Source organism: Podarcis bocagei (genome assembly GCF_964188305.1).
Source record: "Podarcis bocagei genome assembly, chromosome: 9".
Classification (NCBI taxonomy): domain Eukaryota; kingdom Metazoa; phylum Chordata; class Lepidosauria; order Squamata; family Lacertidae; genus Podarcis; species Podarcis bocagei.
The window spans coordinates 7,057,605-7,078,612 of NC_138134.1; the positions used below are offsets into that span (position 1 = coordinate 7,057,605).

General features: G+C 47.5%; 1 protein-coding gene across 1 annotated transcript in view; it reads left to right on the top strand.

Annotated features, from left to right (window-relative positions):
* Nucleotides 1-21,008, top strand: part of LOC308594513 (uncharacterized protein) — a 284,112-nt gene that overhangs the window by 185,101 nt on the left and 78,003 nt on the right. The window lies entirely within an intron of this gene.

Below are 21,008 nucleotides of genomic sequence, written 5' to 3' on the forward strand. Positions count from 1 at the left end.
TAGTGCTCTCATGAAACAAGGGTGGAGATCCAACAAAGCTGAATGTTGGAAGATTTAGGGCAGCTTAAAAACAGGACTTTTTCATGGAGTGCACAGTTGAGGCTTGGAACTGGCTCTCCCAAGAGGGAGGGCTGGCCACCTGACAGCTTTAGAAGAGGATTGGACAAATTCATGGAGGAGAGGGGGGTCGATGGCTACTAGCCCCCATGGCTATGCTGTGCCTTCACGGTCAGAGGCAGCAATGCTTCTGAATGCTAATTGCTGGAAACCACAGGAGGGGAGAGGGTTGCTTTTGTGTTTGAATCCTGCTTGCAAGCTTCCCACAGGCGCCTGGTTGTCCACTGTGAGAACAGGAGGTTGGGCCAGATGGGCCATCAATTGGCCTCATCCAGCAGGGCCTTCTGGTGTTCTTAAGGGAGGACAGAAGGCAGATCAGGATTAAGGCAGGAACTGTAGCTGAGTGCAGAGCGCCTGCTTTGTGCATGCAAAAGGACCGGGGTTCAATTATGGCATCTCCAGCTCCTGGATTTTTTGAAAAGATCAGGTAGCAGGTGAATAGGAAAGATCTCTGCCTCAGATGTAGGTTTAAATGTGCAGGTGATTCCAGTGGACATCTTCTGGAGGTGCATGGAGTAACAGACTACCCTCTGTTAAAAAAAAATATTAATCCATTAATAGACTCATTAAGAAAATATATAATTACCTGTGCTAAATATGCATTGGGGATGCAGGTGGCACTGTGGGTTAAACCACAGAGCCTAGGACTTGCTGATCAGAAGGCCAGCGGTTTGAATCCCTGTGACGGGGTGAGCTCCTGTTGCTCAGTCCCTGCTCCTGCCAACCTAGCAGTTTGAAAGCACGTCAAAGTGCAAGAAGATAAATAGGTACTGCTCCGGCAGGAAGGTAAATGGCATTTCAGTGTGCTGCTCTGGTTCGTCAGAAGCAGCTTAGTCATGCTGGCCACATGACCCGGAAGCTGTACGCCGGCTCCCTCAGCCAATAAAGCGAGATGAGCGCCACAACCCCAGAGTCGGTCACGACTGGACCTAATGGTCAGGGGTCCCTTTACCCTTTACCTTTAAATATGCATTACCCTGAATATTTAATAAAATTATCAACATTTATTTAATTAGACCCAATGGTATGATGCTCAGTTCAAAATGCACACACCAGCAACATCATTATCTGTAAATTCTGAAAATGCACGAAGGGTTTCAGTTCTAATTTGGCAATGCGTTGATCAACAGTAAATAGTGTGGCTACATATTACGTCAACCTTGAAAGCACTGAATCTTCAAGAATACTCTCAACCTTTTTCTTAACCTCTTAGTCAACATGCCCTCCAGATGTTTCTGCCCCCCCCAACTCTCGTCATTCCAGACAACTGGCCATGTTGCTGTAATCCAAAAAACCATTTAGCTGTAATTCCTGCATTTGCAACTCTACGATTCTGTGAACCTCTAGAGGCCCACAGTTTCCCCATCCTTGGCTGTCATGACGTTTAGAAGCAGCAGGCGGTGCTCTTCGCACGGAGGGTGTGCAGCGCTCCAGGGAAGTCCCAGCTGGCTGCCAGGACGAGCTGGGAAGGAAGAGCATTTAGAGGAGGGCTGAATAGAAATCCGTGGGCAGGTCTCAGCGAGAGGGGTGAGCTCCCCCCATCCTGCAGCCCTGCCACCTGGCGGTCCAGCGTTGGCATCATCTGAGGAAACAGGAATGCGTAGGGAGCTGTGTCATTAAACCCTGTAACCTGTTTTGAAAGGGAGTCACGTTCTGTGTTTCTGGCTGCCTCTGTATAATGAAAGATACAGGACTTCCTTGGGGTGCTGGAAAGGGAAAAGGGAGGAAGATCATCTGCTTTGTCTGCAAAAGGTCCTCATCATCTCCAGGAGTCCCTTCTGCCTGTCCTGACTCTTTCCACATTCACCTTCCTTCCCTTGTGTCGTTGGGGTTGGGGTTTTCCAAACACAAGAGCTGTAGTTTGGTCCTTAAAACATGAATCATTTGAGGTGTAGGGACCTTTTGTTTCACGTCCCCTAGGTAGCTGTTGGACAGAGCTTCAAGGTAGGTCCCTATGATTCCTTTGTTTGTTCCAGAGGTTGGGAAAACCAAGACCACCCAAAGAAGCCATCAGGTCCTTTTGTTGGATTGTTATAAATGAAAATTAATTTTAAAAATTAATAATAATAATAAAAAAGAAGCCATCAAGTGGATGATCTGAAACTCCCAAGCACTGTTTTGGCATTCTGTTCCACTACAAAAGCAAAAATGCAAGGCCATGAACATGTATCTTTATTATGTTAAACTATTTTTGGGTGGAAGTAAAAGGCACCCAAGTAAAAGGGACGCAAGTGGTGCTGTGGGTTAAACCACAGAGCCTAGGACTTGCCGATCAGAAGGTTGGCGGTTTGAATCCGCGCAATGGGGTGAGCTCCCGTTGCTCGGTCCCTGCTCCTGCCAACCTAGCAGTTCAAAAGCACGTCAAATGCAAGTAGATAAATAGGTACCGCTCTGGCGGGAAGGTAAACGGTGTTTCCATACGTTGCTCTGATTCGCCAGAAGCGGCTTAGTCATGCTTGGCCAGTAAAGCGAGATGAGTGCCACAACCCCAAAGTCGGCCACAACTGGACCTAATGGTCAGGGGTCCCTTTACCTTTAAAAGGCACCCATTGTTACCTAAATAACCATAAGCTTGAAGGAAGAAAGGGGTGGGACCCAAATATTGTCATGTTTCTCCCTCGTAGAAGCCTCACTGGGGGCTGACTCTTAGTAAATTGGCTGCGTATAGCACATGTCTTCCTTCAAAAGACTCCTGGGAACTGTAGTTCGTTAAGGGTGTCAGGAATTCTAGCTCTTTGAAGGGTAAATACAGTTCCCTGGATTATTTGGGTGAGGTTGTGCGCTTTAAACGACCTTTTGATGTATGGTATATATGCACTGGAGTCTCTCTATGAACTCTGTCTTACAAGGAAGACCTGCAACAAAGTGTTGCAGTGTGGAGTCCTGTTCAGGGTGCAAGCCAGCCATGCCCCTTTCAAGATGCTCCATTCCACACCCTGTTATTCATTTCTCTAGATATTCTCTCTCACTTATCAGCATTCTTCTCGTCACTGTGGAATGTTGCTGTGATAAAGCAATAAGGAGGATTTCGGAAACGGAGTGCAAAGCAAACCACTCGCAAGGCACGGGGTGGAAACTTTAATCTGAGGCAATCTGCAGGCTGGAGTTGTGGAAAGAACTCTACCTGGAACAAGCAAGACTTAGTGAGCACTTGTGCTTTTGGAAGGTGCCGTTGCTACAGGATAGAGCAGGTACTTTTAGACTCTGAACTTGGTGGTTCCACAATTATTATTTATGCATTACATTTATATATCACCCCCAGCCCCCCAACATATTTAAAAGGCCATAGATTGTTTAACTGCCCATGGCCTGGGTGAAGAGGCATCTAAAGACACGTAATGAAAACACCAGAGGAGTCCCACCTGGAGAGAGCATTCCGCCACTGGGGAGCCACCACAGAAAAGGCTCTGTTCTTGTGTTGCCACCCTCTGGACCTCTTGGAGGAGGCACACGAAGAACAGCGTCAGAGGATGAGCTCGGGGTCAGGGTCCAGGTTAGGTCACATGGTTAGCTTAAAGCTTTATAGGCCCTTTAAGGCTTTACTTACATCACCTTTACAAGAGGAGCGTTATTTCCCTTAACTTTAAGATTCGGTAAACCATCTCTCCAGAGTTGGGGGCCCGTCCTGCTCTTTCTGGAGTCCTGGGTGTCTCCACAACTTCCTGCCCCAATAGCACGACCATCATCCTTCTGGTGCTGTTTTTCTTGACTTTGTAAGCTGCTTTGATCAGCTGGTAGAAAACACGCCCTCCAAAAGTCCTGATTTTCCAGGGATGCTCACGGAATTACAGAAGCTGTCCCAGGTTCTGATCTGATCCTGGAATGTCCTGCTTTTCCTTTTTCCTCCCCTCCACATCACAGAACAATGAAAAGTATTGTGTGTATAGAGGTGAAAAAATGGGGTTTTGTTTCTACAAGAAAAATAATGCATACCATCCTACATTTCTCTGGTGAAAATAGGGATATCCCATTCCATAATGATAATTTTACTATTTGTACCCCACACATCTTACTGGGTTGCCCCAGCCACTCTGGGCGGCTTCCAACATACATAACAAACATAATAAAACATTAAACTTTTTTTTAAACTTCCCTATACAAGATTGCTTTCAGGTGGCTCAGAGGTTGGAGATCTCCACGCCCTCCAACATTTATCAAATGAAAAAAAGGATTGTCCTAAGGAAAAGCAGGACATTCCGGGATCAAATCAGAAACCGACATGGCTTCTCTAAATCGGGGACATCTCTGGAAAATAGGGACGCTTGGAGGGTCTGAAAATACCTGCACCAAATGAAGGAAATGAAGTCGGCTTTCGAAGCCCTTCCTATAGTTTTGAAGAAAAAGGTCATCAATCCGCTTTAAATTATTAAATTGCAATGCTTCTGCAACCAGCCATTTTTTAGGAAGTGTTAATGGAGAAATCTGAGGGCTCCCTTGGACAAAAAACAAGGACACCAGCCAGGAATACCAGATCAAAACAGCAGCCAGTAGGTTTGGTCTTTATTGAAGACTGTCGCGACAGGACTCCCACCTGCCACAAGGTGGAACAAGATGGAAGCCTGGGGGGGGGGACACAACCTAATCTTTTATTAGCTGCTAATCCCCTTGTTACACCCCCCAAACTACATCACTCATGCACCACGGTTACATCACGAAAGGGGAGGTCTGGTGGCAGTAATCTGAGCATCCTGGACCCTGCCCCATGGTTCCCCTTGCCCTCCACCAAACACCCATTGAGTGCAACAAAAAAGATATTTACATTTCCCTGTTTCCCAGCCAAGTTAATCACACCCTTTTGTCTTCATCTGGGTTTGTTATTTCTGGAATGGCTACCTGTCCGGCACTCAGGTATCAAGATGCCAGGGATTATCACTCAGGCAGAGGGGCTGCTGAGTAGCTGAGCTCACATGGATATATGAATTTCTGAAGTTTTCCCAGTGAGCCAGTACATAGATACATTTATCAGTGAATTCTTACATTTGATATTGTGCAGCAAGGGCCCTTTGAATAGATAGGAAGAAACTGTGATGAAGTGTTTTGTGGGGACAAATCACCAAAGTCACAAAAGTGATTGTGCTGGTTTTGGTAGTGGGCTGCATGTGCATGATATCTGCTGGAGGGGCAACCTCCCCCCAACCTATACCTAAATTCCTGCAACAGTTGCATGGGGAATGTTTATTCCTTTATTGTAAATGGAGCCTGACACTGTTGACTCAGAAGTAAGTCCCACTGCATTGAATGAAGCTGACTCCCAGGTAAGCCTTACACTGCAGTCCTGATGAGGAAGAGGAGGAGAAAGAAAAGGAGGGTTTGCCAAATGCAGCCACATGCTCAACACATTTTTGGCCCTGAGCTTTTATGGAGAAAGTCAGCAAGTTCGTAAATGTGTAGTAAGGCCATGAAGACAAACCATGAAGCAGGAGAGTGTGTTACGTGCATTATAACTCGCTCTACGTGGGGCTGCCCTTGAGACTGACCCAGAAACTCCAGCGGGTGCAGAATGCTGCGACGAGACTCCTTAGGGGGTCTTCGCTGCGGGATCACATTCTGGAGGTGTAGAGGCAAGAGGGGGAGCTGTTTATTTGTGCTGGTGTTGCAAAGGGGTCTCCTCACTGGCAATGCATAATGAAGTAATACTCTCGGTCTCCGCCCAGTGGAACTGCGAGTGGTGATAATAATTTATATGATGTAGTTAACTGGAAACAGAATACAGTACATGATGTTTTGTTTTAATGGGAACCCTTAGTAGTTTCCTTTCTGGAGCCTGCAATGACTTCACCACAGATCCATAAATTTTTAAAGCAGCTTAAAATTCTTAGGAAAATATGGGAAACTGCGGTGGGTGTGTATAATTACAATGTTTTTAAAGGGAAAGGTGGGGAGCTGGTGACCCCCCCAATGTTGAGAGCCGACAGGAGTGACTTGTGCCTGAGGAAACCCAGGCCAGCTCTGTAAACCTGCTTTGAAAGCTAGAGCTCAAAATGGAACAAGAAAGGGGAACGTATACGTTATTTGCAGTAATATATTCAATTTTAGCTCACTTTCTCCTAATTTATGCACATTCATAAACATTGCTTGGAGAACTGCATTGCAAAATTTGGATAAATGAACATTTTGGATCAGAGCTGTGGGTTGGTTTGCATATTGTTTCTAAAAGAGCAGCTTTGATAGATTTGTCTTTACCTGGGCCGGGGACTGAAACAAATTTCTCCTGCTTCCCTAGACAAAATGCTCCAGATATTTCACTCTAGTGCCTCTTTTTATCTCATTGAATGCAATTAGTGGGAAGGACAAATACATTTTGTAATCTCAGAGAACAGGTTATGAGCTAGCAGTTTCCATCACACACAATTACCTATTTTCCCACTTGAAAGGCAGGTGGGCCCCGTCTAACTTTGGCCTTGGGGATTGCTGCTATATTTGATGTTGCATCTTTCCATGTTACGGCTCCACTTGCATTTTTCATCCATGCCTGTAGCCAGTTAACTGGAATCTTCTCGGGGGAAATGCCATGGAAGGGCGCGTCCAGCTACAAACTCAGTGGTATCACAAGAGGTTGGTGGACTTTTTGTACACCAATTCCTGTACGCAAGAAACTGTGGAGGTTATTTCCTGTGCAATGACCAGGAGGAGAGAAGTGCAGTACAGTTGCTGACCAATGTGTGTGTGTGGAACTAACCATCGTACATTAAAAGTGGACTATCTGAAAACAATTTTGCTGGAAGAGGAAAAGCTTTCGGAGACAATCCAAAAGTCATAGAATCATAGAATCATAGAGTTATAGAGTTGGAAGAGACCACAAGGGCCATCGAGTCCAACCCCCTGCCAAGCAGGAAACACCATCAGAGCACTCCTGACATATGGTTGTCAAGCCTCTGCTTAAAGACCTCCAAAGTAGGAGACTCCACCACACTCCTTGGCAGCAAATTCCACTGTCGAACAGCTCTTACTGTCAGGAAGTTCTTCCTAATGTTTAGGTGGAATCTTCTTTCTTGTAGTTTGGATCCATTGCTCCGTGTCCGCTTCTCTGGAGCAGCAGAAAACAACCTTTCTCCCTCCTCTATGTGACATCCTTTTATATATTTGAACATGGCTATCATATCACCCCTTAACCTCCTCTTCTCCAAGTCGGTCATCGCCTACAAAATCATTTTGGTGAGACTTAAAGGTAGGCTTCCATACAGCACAATCCTTCAGTGAATGTGTTGAAAATCCTTTGCAGAACACCCATCTCATCCAATGCCCTATTGGCTTATTGTCCTGGAGGGAAGTTCAGGAGTTGGCAGGAGTTTTGTGTCCTTATTTCTCTTTCCTCTTAATCTCCACTTCTGGTTTTTATTACAGTGGTGCCCCACAAGACGAATGCCTCGCAAGACGGAAAACCCGCTAGACGAAAGGGTTTTCTGTTTTTGAGCTGCTTCGCAAGACGATTTCCCCTATGGGCTTGCTTTGCAAGACGAAAACGTCTTGCGAGTGTTCCGATTTTTTTTTTGCTTCCTCCCCCCTTTTTCTAAGCCGCTAAGCCGCTAAGCCTTTAATAGCCGCTAAACCGCTAATAGCGCTAATCCGCTAAGCCGCTAATAGGGTTGCTTCGCAAGACGAAAAAACTGCTAGACGAAGAGACTCGCGGAACGGATTAATTTCGTCTTGCGAGGCACCACTGTATTATTATTAGTAGTAGTTTGTTATTTATACCCTGCTCATCTAGCTGGGTTTCCCCAGCCACTCTGGGCGGCTTCCAACAGAACACAGTGGTACCTCAGGTTACATGCGCTTCAGGTTATAGCCTCCGCTAACCCAGAAATAGTGCTTCAGGTTAAGAACTTTGCTTCAGGATGAGAACAGAAATCGGGCTACGGCGGCGCAGCAGCAGCAGGAGGCCCCATTAGCTAAAGTGGTGCTTCAGGTTAAGAACAGTTTCAGGTTAAGAACAGACCTCCGGAACGAATTAAATACTTAACCTGAGGTACCACTGTATTAAAATACAATAGCTCATCAAATAGTAAAAGCTTCCATAAACACCAACGGGCACAAACTCCAGAATGGGTGCAGCTTACGAGCACCTTGGGTGAATGTGGGGACTTAGGACCCTGTGGGAAAAAACCCTCCCCTATTTCTCCCCCCCCCACTCCCCGCAATTGCTGGTGCAGCAGCAATGGCAGAGGAGATTTCCACAAGAACAAGACCTCTGGGGGCTTCCATTCTGTGGTCAGCAGCATCTACAGAATGGCAGAGAGCTCCTTCTAGCCCAAGGGCCACATTTCCTTCTGGCAACCACATGACCCTGGTGGGCGTGGGCAGGGCAACAAATGGAAATACAGTGGTACCTCGGTTTAAGAACAATCCGGTTTAAGAACGATTTGGTTTACAAACTCCGCAAAACCGGAAATAGCGTCTTGGTTTGAGAACTTTACCTTGGTCAAAGAACAGAATCCGAACGGAATCCCCTTTTGTCTGTAGACTGACTGCTACACCCCCTACAAACACCCCTTTCTTTTCACTCTATCCTTTTTGATCATGTGAGCACTTAGAAAAGGATGCTGTGATTACTAAGACCCAGCATGGGTTTCTCAAAAACAAGTCATACCAGACAAATCTCATTGCTTTTTTTTGGTTTGTTTTGTTTTTGAGTTACAAGCTTGGTGGATCAAGGGAATGATGTGGAAACAGTGTATGTCAGTTTCAGTAAAGCTTTTGACCAAGTTCCCCATAATATTCTTCCGAGGAAGCTGGTAAAATGTGGACCCGACAAGGCATTTGTTGAGTAAGGTTACCAGATGTCCCCGGATTTACAAATCAGTCCCCTGACAAAATCCATTGAAGTTGAAAAGAGTCCCCGGCTTCATTGAAAAATATCTGGTAACCTTATTGTTGGGTGTATTTGTAGCTGGTTTGACTGGCCCAAAGAGTGCCCCCCAATGGCTCCTCATTATCCTGGGGAAAAGTGACAAGTGGGGTGCTGCAGGGTTCCGTCCTGGACCTGTTGCTGTTCAACGTCTACAAATGAAGGAATCGAGGAGATGCTCATCCAATTTGCAGGTGACACTGGAAGAACATGCACAAATATAAGATGGGGGACACCTGGCTTTCCAGAAGTACATGTGAAAAGGATCTAGGGGTCTTAAAAAGGTAAAGGGACCCCTGACCATTAGGTCCAGTCATGGCCGACTCTGGGGTTGTGGCGCTCATCTCGCTTTATTGGCCGAGGGAGCCGGCGTACAGCTTCCGGGTCATGTGGCCAGCATGACTAAGCCGCTTCTGGCGAACCAGAGCAGCGCACAGAAACGCGGTTTACCTTCCCGCCGGAGTAGTACCTATTTATCTACTTGCACTTTGATGTGCTTTCGAACTAATAGGTTGGCAGGAGCAGGGACCGAGCAACGGGAGCTCACCCCGTTGTGGGGATTCGAACTGCTGACCTCCTGATCGGCAAGCCCTAGGCTCTGTGCTTTAACCCACAGCGCCATCCGCGTCCCTCTTCTAGGGGTCTTAGTGGACCACAAAAAGAAGGAGAAAGCTTCCCAATACAGGAGTTTCAGGATAACTTCCCATGTTGAAGCATTTCTTTTTTATATAAATACTTTTTATTAGTTTTCAATTACAAAAATCCAAGATATGCCTTATTACATCAATACCAAATTGCAATGCCTGTGCTGAAACATTTCTAATTCCTATGCAACGCAACCACTGAACAAGACCCGTTGGCATTTGAGGGGGAAGCAGGGGAGAAGAGGTTTCCGACTCTTGCCCATCTTCGCTCCATTTTTCTGCTGAAACTTATTCCCTCAAATGTCTTCCCCGCAGACACACAAAAGGTATTAATACCCGTATTGTTTGCTGGCAGGGAAAAATCAGCTGGGTGGTGGTGGTGGGGTGAACCTTCAGCGGGAAAACTGAGTGGAAAGAGCTGACGTGCCCTTGGATCGTTGCCTCAAGAGCAGGCAGGTTCCTTCCTCTCCTGATCTTAGCTCTAAAACACTCGGCACTGAGGTCTGGGTTGCATACACACCATACCCTTAAAACACATTGCTTCCCCCACAAAAAACCCCAGGAACTGTACTGCGCTCCTCAGAGAGTTACGGTACATTTCCCAGCACCCTTAAACTACATTTCCCAGGATTCTTTGGGGGGAGCCATGTGCTCTAAAGGTATGCTATGTCCTAAGGCAATAAAAGGCTCTGCCATTTTGTGTTCATTTCCTTGGGATGCAGACAGCTCTGTGGGACTCAGTTCTGAGCAAGGATTTGAGCACCCAGGATCTCTCTCTCTCTCTCTCTCTCTCTCTCTCTCTCTCTCTCTCTCTCTCTCTCTCTCTCTCCATATTTCCAAGGGAGGAAGCCATAGCTAATTTTCAACAGGCTCACTAAATGCAGAAGTTCAGATTATAGTGGGATCTCCCAAGAATAGAATTGCCAAATGTGTGGCAGTTTCAGAAGTTGCAGAGGAAGTTACGTTGAAACAGACATGTGCATAAAAAATCCTTATTGTCTAATATTTACAAATGATGTACAGAAGTTTTGTTATTGCTACACCGTCTTAATTATGTAAGGTGCAAAGCACCTTTTCCTGCCCGAGGGCCACTTTCTCTTCCAGGGGCCAGAGATCAAAGTGGGTGGGGCAACAAACGCCAAAGTTACCTTTGCACAGGAGGCTGATTTCCACACCTGTTCCTCCTCATTCCAGGTGAGCAGAAAACCATTTGTCAGAGTTCAAGGAGGAGGAATCCCAGCCAGGCTAAACCCTCGAGGAGGGTGCAAAGGGTGACATAGGTGGCAGGAGCAGGGCAAGGTGTGGCCTGATGAAATCCTCAAGGACTAGCTAGAGAGGCTGCAGGACATTTGCGGATGGGAGTGACGCCTCTTCAGCATATCACACTTGCGCTCAGAGATCTGCACTGGCTGCCGATTCGCTACCAGCTGCTCAAGGTGTTACCATTAGCATATGAAGTCCATAACAACTTGGGACCAGTCTACCTGCAAAACGGCCTTACCCCACACGCTCCTGCTTGATCACTTTAATCCATGGAACTGGCACTGCTACAGGGGCCGCATAAGGCCTGTTGTGCATTTGTAAGAACCCGACTGTTTAGTGTGGCAGCGCCTACACTTTGGAACTCCCTGCTTATTGATCTCAAGCAAGCACCTTTGCTATGCTCTTTTCAGCGCCTGCTTAAAAACATTCCTCTTTAGACAAGTCTGTTCAGATGCTTAGGACGTTGAGGTAATTTTAACCTGTTTTATAGTATTTTAACTTTTGTATGTTTTAAAGTATGGTTGTAATTTTTTCTTACTTTTATTGATTTAGCTTCTTGTAGACCGCTTTGAGTAGGGACGCGGGTGGCGCTGTGAGTTAAACCACAGAGCCTAGGGCTTGCTGATCAGAAGGTCGGCGGTTCGAATCCCTGCGACGGGGTGAGCTCCCGTTGCTCGGTCCCTGCTCCTGCCAACCTAGCAGTTTGAAAGCACGTCAAAGTGCAAGTAGATAAATAGGTAAGGTAAACGGCGTTTCTGTGCGCTGCTCTGGTTCTCCAGAAGTGGCTTAGTCATGCTGGCCACATGACCCGGATGCTGTACGCCGGCTCCCTCGGCCAGTAAAGCGAGATGAGCGCCGCAACCCTAGAGTCGGCCACGACTGGACCTAATGGTCAGGGGTCCCTTTACCTTTACCTTTAGACCGCTTTGAGGTTTCTTACATTCATATACATTTTATGAAATAAATACATAAGATGTCATTCCTGGGTTGCAGATTCCACCCCCTGTCCCCCCGCTCCCTGCCCAAGCTGTACACGTTTATTATTTCCAGCGCTGGTTTAGTTGCTCTAAGTGGAAAAAATGAGCCCCTTGGCCTGCTGTCCTTCTAGCGAGCTCTAGCCATGAAGGGTGTTACAGTTTCAGCAAGTTTGGGTGGAAATTCAGGAAGAGGATCAGGCAAACTGCCTCCTGAGCCATGATCTGTCACTGTATGGGAAGCACAAGGACAGATTCTGGTAGCAGGAGGTCACTTCCTGCCACCTGATGAGAGACCTGTGCCCCCTCCTTCCTGGATTCACCCCCAACGCCATGGGTCACTGTGGAGTTCTTAGAAATTAAGCATGATCCATTCTTCCATTAACCACAACAGGTGATCATCACTCAACAGAGGGTCAAGGAGTCCACGCTGGAAGGGTGGAAAGGGAAATAAATGCTTTCTGTTGAAGGCTCAGGGATTGTCAGCTGTGCCAGTGCCAACAAAATGTTGTGGCATCAGCTCTCAAAATAAGCTGTCTCCTCCCAGAGAAAAACATCTGTCTCTGTTCTTGTTAAATGTTGGTCATTGAGCACTGCACCCTCTTTATGAGCAAAGCAGGTCACACAAGAACAATCATTCATGCAGCCTTAAAAACAACAAACCTCATGTTATAGTTATAACAACAACAACAACAACAGCAATTCATCATTTATACCCCACCCATCTGGCTGGGTTTCCCCAGCCACTCTGGGCGGCTTCCAACCAAATATTAAAAACAATACAGTATCAAACATTAAAAACTTCTCTAAACAGGGCCACCTTCAGTTGTCTTTTAAAAGTAAAATAGTTGCTTATTGTCTTGACATCTGGTGGGAGGGCGTTCCACAGGGCAGGCGCCACTACCAAGAAGGCTCTCTGCCTGGTTCCCTGAAACCTCACTTCTCGCAGGGAGGGAACCGCCAGAAGGCCCTCAGCGCTGGACCTCAGTGTCCGGGCTGAATGATGGGGGTGGAGATGCTCCTTCAGTTATACAGGACTGAGGCCGTTTAGGGCTTTAAAGGTCAGCACCAACACTTTGAATTGTGCTTGGAAACGTACTGGGAGCCAATAAAGATTTTTCAGGAGCGGTGTTATATGGTCTTGGCAGCCACTCTTAGTCACCAGTTTAGCTGCCACATTCTGGATTAATTGCGGTTTCCGAGTCACCTTCAAAGGTAGCCCCACGTAGAGCGCATGGCAGTAGTCCAAGCGGGAGATACCCAGAGCATGCACCACTCTGGTGAGGCAGTCTGTGGGCAGGTAGGGTCTCAGCCTGCATACCAGATGGAGCTGGTAGACAGCTGCCCTGGACACAGAATTAACCTGCACCTCCATGGACAGTTGTGAGTCCAATATGACTCCCAGGCTGCGCACCTGGTCCTTCAGGGGCACAGTTACCCCATTCATGATCAGGGATTCCTCCTCCTGCTTGCACGCAAGCTCTGATAGGCAGCGTGAAGCCTCCCTTCACAGCTGAGACATCCCCGCCCCACTTGCATGCAAGTAGGAGTTTGGAGGATGTTCCGATAGGCAGCATGAAGCCTCCCTTCACAGCTGAGTTGCTGGGGTCAGGGAAGGTGGAGCAGCCTGGAAGCTGCATCTTTGAGCCCCCGCACCGCCATCATATGGGGACTTCTGAGCAGCTCCTGAAGCCAGCCAGAGCCAACTGCTCCGGGCTGCTGAGACTGCCGCTGCTGCATTTCCCGGGGACATTAGATGAAATTCGGGGACATTCCGGGGATGGAATTTGTCTGGGGACTTATTCGCAAATCTGGGGGCTGTCCCCGGGAAACGGGGACGTCTGGTAACCGTAATCTAAAGGGCTGTCACGTGGAAGATGTTTTCTTCTGCTCTGGAGGATACGACCCAAACCAATGGCTTCAAGTTATAAGAAAGGAGATGCCAACTAAACATCAGGAAGAACATTCAACAGTGGATGCTTTAGTTGAGATTCCCGAAGTGCAGGGGGTTAGACTAGATGGTCTTTGGGGTCCCTTCCAACTATACAATTCTATGATTCCATTATTCTATGAAGATTGCTTGCAAAAATGTGTGCATTAGTCAAACTGGCCTATAAAAATGTACTGATTAGGAGAAATCTGCACTAAAATGCTGATGAATTTTCAAATGGATTTTAAAAATAACAAGTTGCTGCAAAATGAACGAATTTAAGTTTGGGGGGTATGTGGAAATGAGAAACTGAAAGAGCCCAACATCAACAGACCTTCCTGCAATAAAAGAGATGTCTGGTAGGGCCTTGAATTTGCTAGTACAGTGGTGCCCCGCAAGACGAATGCCTCGCAAGACGAAAAATTCGCTAGACGAAAGGGTTTTCCGTTTTTTGAGCTGCTTCGCAAGACGAATTTCCCTATGGGCTTGCTTCGCAAGACGAAAAACGAAAACGTCTTGCAAGTTTGTTTCCTTTTTCTTAACACTGTTAATACAGTTGCGACTTGACTTCGAGGAGCAACTCATAGAACGCGGTGTACATAGTAGCCTTTTTTGAGGTTTTTAAAGACTTTGGTGATTTTTGAAGCTTTTCCAAAACTTCTTTTGCAGCCATTTGGTAAGTTAAACTTTTAAAACCTTTTTGGGGGTTTTTGGATTTTGGGTTGGGGTGTTTGGAATTCAAGGACTTGGTGTTGGGGAGGGGTTTGCAAGAATCTGGAAGCTTGTGTGTTTTTTCCCTGCATTTTTATGATTTTCTGTGACCATTGGGCCACTCTGCTGTTTTTTTAAAAAAATTCTGGATTTGAATTTCTGTGTGCTGGGTGGCTGGGGGAACAATTGGGGAGGGGTTTGCAAGAATCTGGAAGCTTGTGTGTGTTTTTTTCTGCATTTTTCTGATTTTCTGTGACCACTGGGCCACTCTGCTGTTTTTTTTTAAAAAAATCTGGATTTGAATTTCTGTGTGCTGGGTGGCTGGGGGAACAGTTGGGGAGGGGTTTGCAAGAATCTGGAAGCTTGTGTGTGTTTTTTTCTGCATTTTTCTGATTTTCTGTGACCACTGGGCCACTCTGCTGTTTTTTTTAAAAAAATCTGGATTTGAATTTCTGTGTGCTGGGTGGCTGGGGCAACAGTTGAGGAGGCGGTTCTTCAGCAAGAAGCAAAGAGTGGAAGAGGAACCTTCTTCGAGTTGCCCCCCAGAGTCTTAGAAAATGTACTGTACACTTTGTTGATTTTTAAATGTTTTTCTGTCATGTTTAGAAACTTAATTTATTGTTCCTTCAGTTTTTGAAATGCTCTTTACAGTATGTGTGACTTTAAAGAGCACTTAATAAACTCTTGTTGTACCAAATTTGGCTTTGTTTGGACTTTTTTTGACCATAGGAACGCATTAATTGGATTTCAATGCATTCCTATGGGATTTCGTGCTTTGCAAGACGAAAAATTCGCTAGACGAAAAAACTCACGGAACGAATTAATTTTGTCTTGCGAGGCACCACTGTAGTTGATTACATCTTAGCTGAAAATAGTGACCTTCTGGGAACACTCCAGTCCTGTAATATGCTGTAAGGCTGCAAGACCATGTGTGTATGGGGTGTGTGTGTCATAAAGACCCCAGGTCAAGGCTTCCTGTTCCCACAGTTTCAAACCATTTAATTGCTTGATGCCATTAATTCTTTTCCAGTTGCAATCCAGCGCGTGAAAGGGTGGGCTTTGTTTTGTCTGCTCTGTTCCCCCTTAATCTCTTGGTCTGCCAAAGCATTCTCATGGGTCGAGTTTCCTCCGATTCTGAGCTCAAAGTTTAACATGCTTTTGTGAATTACTGATGCCCTGTTCAACACAACAGCAGTTTGAGGCAGGAACACAGAATGGGAAATGGGAAATATTATTTTGCTGGGAGAGGTTTTCTCCACTGTTCAACCTTCTGAGTTCTTTCCTAAAAGGATATATTGTGGAGAGGGATGTCAAAAACAAGTTAAACCACACACAACAAAACACCCCTCCCCTGAAATCCTACCTATAGTTGCCGGCCTTTTCCTTCTGGCAGGGCTGTGAATGGTATCTAAGAGAAACTTTCCCAGCCAAGTGCTGAAAACATTTAAAAAAACGGAGAGTGGGGAGCACACAGGGATCGTAAAAGTGCAGCCCAAAGTGCCTATTTGCTTGCCCAGTCCTGGGATTCTGGTCACTTGAGGCACTCAGAGTTTTGCCAGTCCAGTTCTTCAAAAGGAAGCTGCAGGGGCTTCGTGGTTTGTTGGATCAATGTCTTAGCTGGTACTTAGCCAGGCATCTCTGCCTCTCTTGCACCTGCTGTTCTGTGAAACCCAAGCACTGCTTTGACTGATGCATTAAAGCCTTGGGCAGAAACTGATGAGGGCCACGGCAACCAGCCACCACCGGTGTGTGTACCTGCGCGCTCTCTCTCTCTCTCTCTCTCTCTCTCTCTGTGTGTGTGTGTGAACCTTCTAGGGCAGTGGTTCCTAAGCTTTAGGGGGGCCCACTCCCTTGGTTGCATAAGCTCAGGGTAACAATTAATTGCACATTTATTCAAAATCCAATAAAAACTACAGGCATACCTCTTGTTACGTTTGCTTCAGGTTAAATCTTTTCAGGTTGCATCCCGCGGCGTTACTTCCGGGTTTCGCCGCTCGCCCATGCACAGATGCTCAAAAGGACGTCACATGCATGTGCAGAAGTGGCGAATCGCGACCCACGCAGTCATGGGTTGCGTTCTGCTCAGGTTGCGAATGGGGCTCCAGAATGGATCCCGTTCGCAACCAGAGGTACCACTGTACAGTGGTGCCTCGCAAGACGAAAAGAATCCGTTCTGTGATTCTCTTCGTCTAGCGGTTTTTTTTGTCTTGCGAAGCAAGCCCATTGACGGATTAGCGGATTAGCACTATTAGCGCTATTAGAGGCTTTTAGCGGCTTACCTGCTGATCGGATCAGCTGATAAGCGGCTTAGCGCTATTAGCGCTATTAGCGGCTTATCTGCTGATCGGATCAGCTGATAAGCGGCTTAGTGCTATTAGCGCTATTAGCGGCTTATCTGCTGATCGGATCAGCTGATAAGCGGCTTAGCGGCTTAGAAGAAGGGGGGGAAGGAAAAAAAAACCAGCAGGAACTCGCAAGACATTGTCGTCTTGCGAAGCAAGCCCATAGGAGATTCGTTTTGCGAAGCACCTCCAAAACGGAAAACTCTTTCGTCTAGCAAGTTTTCCGTCTTGCGAGGCATTCATCTTGCGGGGCACCACTGTATTTAATTAATTCCAACAACATTGATTAACTTCATCCAGTGATACCAGGTTTTCAGATTCATTTACACCCCCAGCTTCCCCCTGCTTTGCCTCTTAGTGCCCTCCCCCAGGTAATCCCACTGCCCACTTGAGGAACCACTGGTCCAGGAAATTGCTGCTAGGGGTGTGTGAGGGACAGTCCTCCCCAGCTGTAGTCTCCAAGAGGCTTGCTCCTACTGCAGCAATTATTCATTCATTCATTTAAAAATATAGGCCGCTTCTTATTCAGAATCTCAAAGTGGTTTACGATAAAGGTTGCAGAGCAAACTGCACAATCACATTTGAGAGGTCACTTAAAATCTGACCTCCATGTATTGGGAAAGTTCATGCCAAAAAAGTAAGGGACTTTTTAAAGCACCCATGTTGTAAATAAAAACATGCCCTTTTCCCTTATGGGGTATCCAAGAGCCCATATACTGTAGAGTCCTTACATAGGTTCCCTATTGGTAGGAGAAAATAACAGAGGCCAACCAGAGAATATTGAGAAGCAAAGCAGCTAGTAAGCTTGATCTTTATTGATCTGTTGCAACAGGGTGCTCCCCTTACATGCAGGAAAAGAGGAGGACCCACAAAAATGCTGGGTAAGGGCTTATAAAGACTTTTGAAATTCCCATCCTGTAGATCAAGACCACCCCCCAGAAACATCATGCATACATCACAGAAGGGGTGTAACCTAAGACCACCCCCCAGATACATCACACCTTCACAAAAACAAGCTGTCTAAAACAGAACATTTGTATGTTGTTTTTCTCCTGTCGCAGTTTATCTCCTGTCTGGCAAGTTACTTGATTAGATTTCCTTGGGAACCTGGCCATTCTTTTACTTATTTCCTGGGCCAGGTCACAGGCTCACACCCTATTCATATCTTAAATGTGACAGGATTTGTGAGAAAAGAGACAATGGGGAGACTTTTCCAGTCTGACCTTGCAGAGAAACCATTTGGTCAGTTTAGGAATCAAAATGGTTCCAGGTTGGTCTTCCTGTGCTGATCTATGTACGTGCGGTTATGAACATTATCATATATCTAAGACCATAAAATTCCTATCACACCCACCAGGAACAAACAGTGAAGTGCCTGTTGCATCGTAGGTAGGCATCACAGCTGCCTACATACGATACCTGGAAAGCACATTCCGTCCCTCAAAGAATTCTGGGCACTGTAATTTCCCCCACGCCTCCTGCCCCAACAGAGCTGCAAGTCCCAGCATCCCTGAACAAACTGCCGTGCCCATAATTCTTTGAGGGGAAAATGTGTTTCAAAAGCGCCTTAAAGGTACCGTGTGTCCACAGCCAAAGAAATGCCTGTCCGGTGGATTTCTGTCCAAAGGTGGATTCATCATTTCATCATCATTTTTTAATTTGTATACCGTCTTTCTATCTTACAATAGTCAAGGCGGTTTACAAGCTGAAGAAACAAAAAATGTACATCTTATAACGATCGAATGCAATACAAAAATGTGATAATAAAACTTTAAAATAGGCAACCTACATCAAAAAAGTAACATTCAATAATCATTAGGATAGTATTAAATAATAATAACATATAAAAGTTAAGCAGAAATCCACTCAACAGCTACAATAAATAATTTCTAAACTATAATCAATAAAACAACGGCAAGCATAAAATAATACAATACAAATTGAGACGCAGAGATTAGAGGGTGGGGCAAGGCAGGTGGAAAAAGGCCTTGCCTGATGGAGTCTCTCCCCTCCCCTCAAAGGATTTCGCATCTTTGATAGTTCTTGGCTTTTAATAGCCTTGCAAGGATACAGAGGCCCTATGACCGCCACCTGCTGGCCTTAAAATGATTTCTCCTAGACTAGAATCATCCGCAAAGTCTCATGTTCCTTATTTATTTTGCATTTCTATTGTGCCTTTCTTCCAAGGAGCTCAAGGTGGAGTGTGTGGTTCTCCTTCTCATTAAATCCACACAACAACCCTGTGAAGTAGGCTAGGCTGAAAGTAGTAGTGACTGGGTTAGGGTCATCCAGTGTGCTTCGTGAACAAGCGGGGATTCGAACCCTGGTCTCCCAGGTCCTACTCTGACACTAACCACCACACCACACCACACTGGCACATACTTACTTATTTACTTACTTAATTTCTATACCGCCCTGTACCGAAAGGTCTCAGGACGGTTTTCGTAAGAACTGTGATTAGCCAGTGCCGGTGTGACAATCCTGGGCCCGATCCACGCGAGGCTCCAAGGTGCTTTTCACAAGAAAACTCTTTGGAGTCCAATGGCGACAATTTAATGAAGTCCGGGCTTGCCCAACACTCTAGCCCCTAGACCACACTGCATCTGAGCCCAAATCCTCTGTGGGCTGAGGTGGGCACCTATCTGAAGGAGCGTCTCCACCCCAATCGTTCTACCTGGACACTGAGGTCCAGCACCGAGGGCCTTCTGGCGGTTCCCTCCCTGCGAGAAGCCAAGTTACAGGGAACCAGACAGAGGGCCTTCTCGGTAGTGGCACCCGCCCTGTAGAACACCCTCCCACCAGATGTCAAAGAGAACAACAACTACCAGACTTTTAGAAGACATCTGAAGGCAGCCCTGTTTAGGGAAGCTTTTAATGTTTGATGTATTACAGTATTTTAATATTTTTTTGGAAGCCGCCCAGAGTGGCCAGGGAAGCCCAGCCAGATGGGTGGGGTATAAATAATAAATTGTTGTTGTTGTTGTTGTTGTTGTTGTTGTTTAGTCGTTTAGTCGTGTTCAACTCTTCCTGACCCCCTGGACCAGAGCACGCCTGTCTTCCACTGCCTCCCGCAGTTTGGCAGTGGCGTAGCGTGGGGGGTGCCAGGGGTGCCGACCGCACCGGGCGCAACATCTGGGGGGGCGCGAGTCCAGAGGGAAGGGACAAGTTCCTTCCTCCGCCGGGCTCCCCGCCGCCACCGCCAGCCTTGCGCCCTAGCGCGCGCGCCCCCCGCCGTCGCTGTGGCTGCGCTCCGCTCACTGCTCGCAGGAGGAGCAGCCGCTGCAGCAGCGCCGACGCCGCCACCGACCAGTGGCGTAGCGTGGGGGGTGCCAGGGGTGCTGACCGCACCGGGCGCAACATCTGGGGGGGCGCGAGTCCAGAGGGAAGGGACAAGTTCCTTCCTCCGCCGGGCTCCCCGCCGCCACCGCCAGCCTTGCGCCCTAGCGCGCGCGCGCCCCTCGCCGTCGCTGTGGCTGCGCTCCGCTCACTGCTCGCAGGAGGAGCAGCCGCTGCAGCAGCGCCGACGCCGCCACCGACGCCTGGCCAGGCACGGGCAGCCTCTGCACCCTGCCGCCGCCGCCATCCCCTCGGCCCAGCCACAGGCGGCGGCTGCTTCTGCCTCCATCCTCCTCCGGGCAAGCAGCGTTGTTTGCGCGGCAGCGCCAGCGGCAACTTGCAGGTTAGGGGTTGGGGGGGGCGCAAATTACTTGCCTTGCCCCGGGTTAGGGGGCGCAAATTACTTGCGTTGCCCCGGGTGCTGACAACTCACGCTACGCCGCTGCCACCGACGCCTGGCCGGGCACGGGCAGCCTCTGCACCCTGCCGCCGCCGCCATCCCCTCGGCCCAGCCACAGGCGGCGGCTGCTTCTGCCTCCTTCCTCCTCCGGGCAAGCAGCGTTGTTTGCGCGGCAGCGCCAGCGGCAACTTGCAGGTTAGGGGTTGGGGGGGCGCAAATTACTTGCCTTGCCCCGGGTTAGGGGGCGCAAATTACTTGCGTTGCCCCGGGTGCTGACAACTCACGCTACGCCGCTGCAGTTTGGTCAAAATCATCATCATCATCATCATCATCATCATCATCATCATCATCATCTCCGCCTCGCCCCCCTCCCAGGGCTGTTGTGGGATGCAAACCCAGCAGCCGCGAGTTCCGCAGGCGAAGGGAGCGAGGGGATCCCGGGCGGG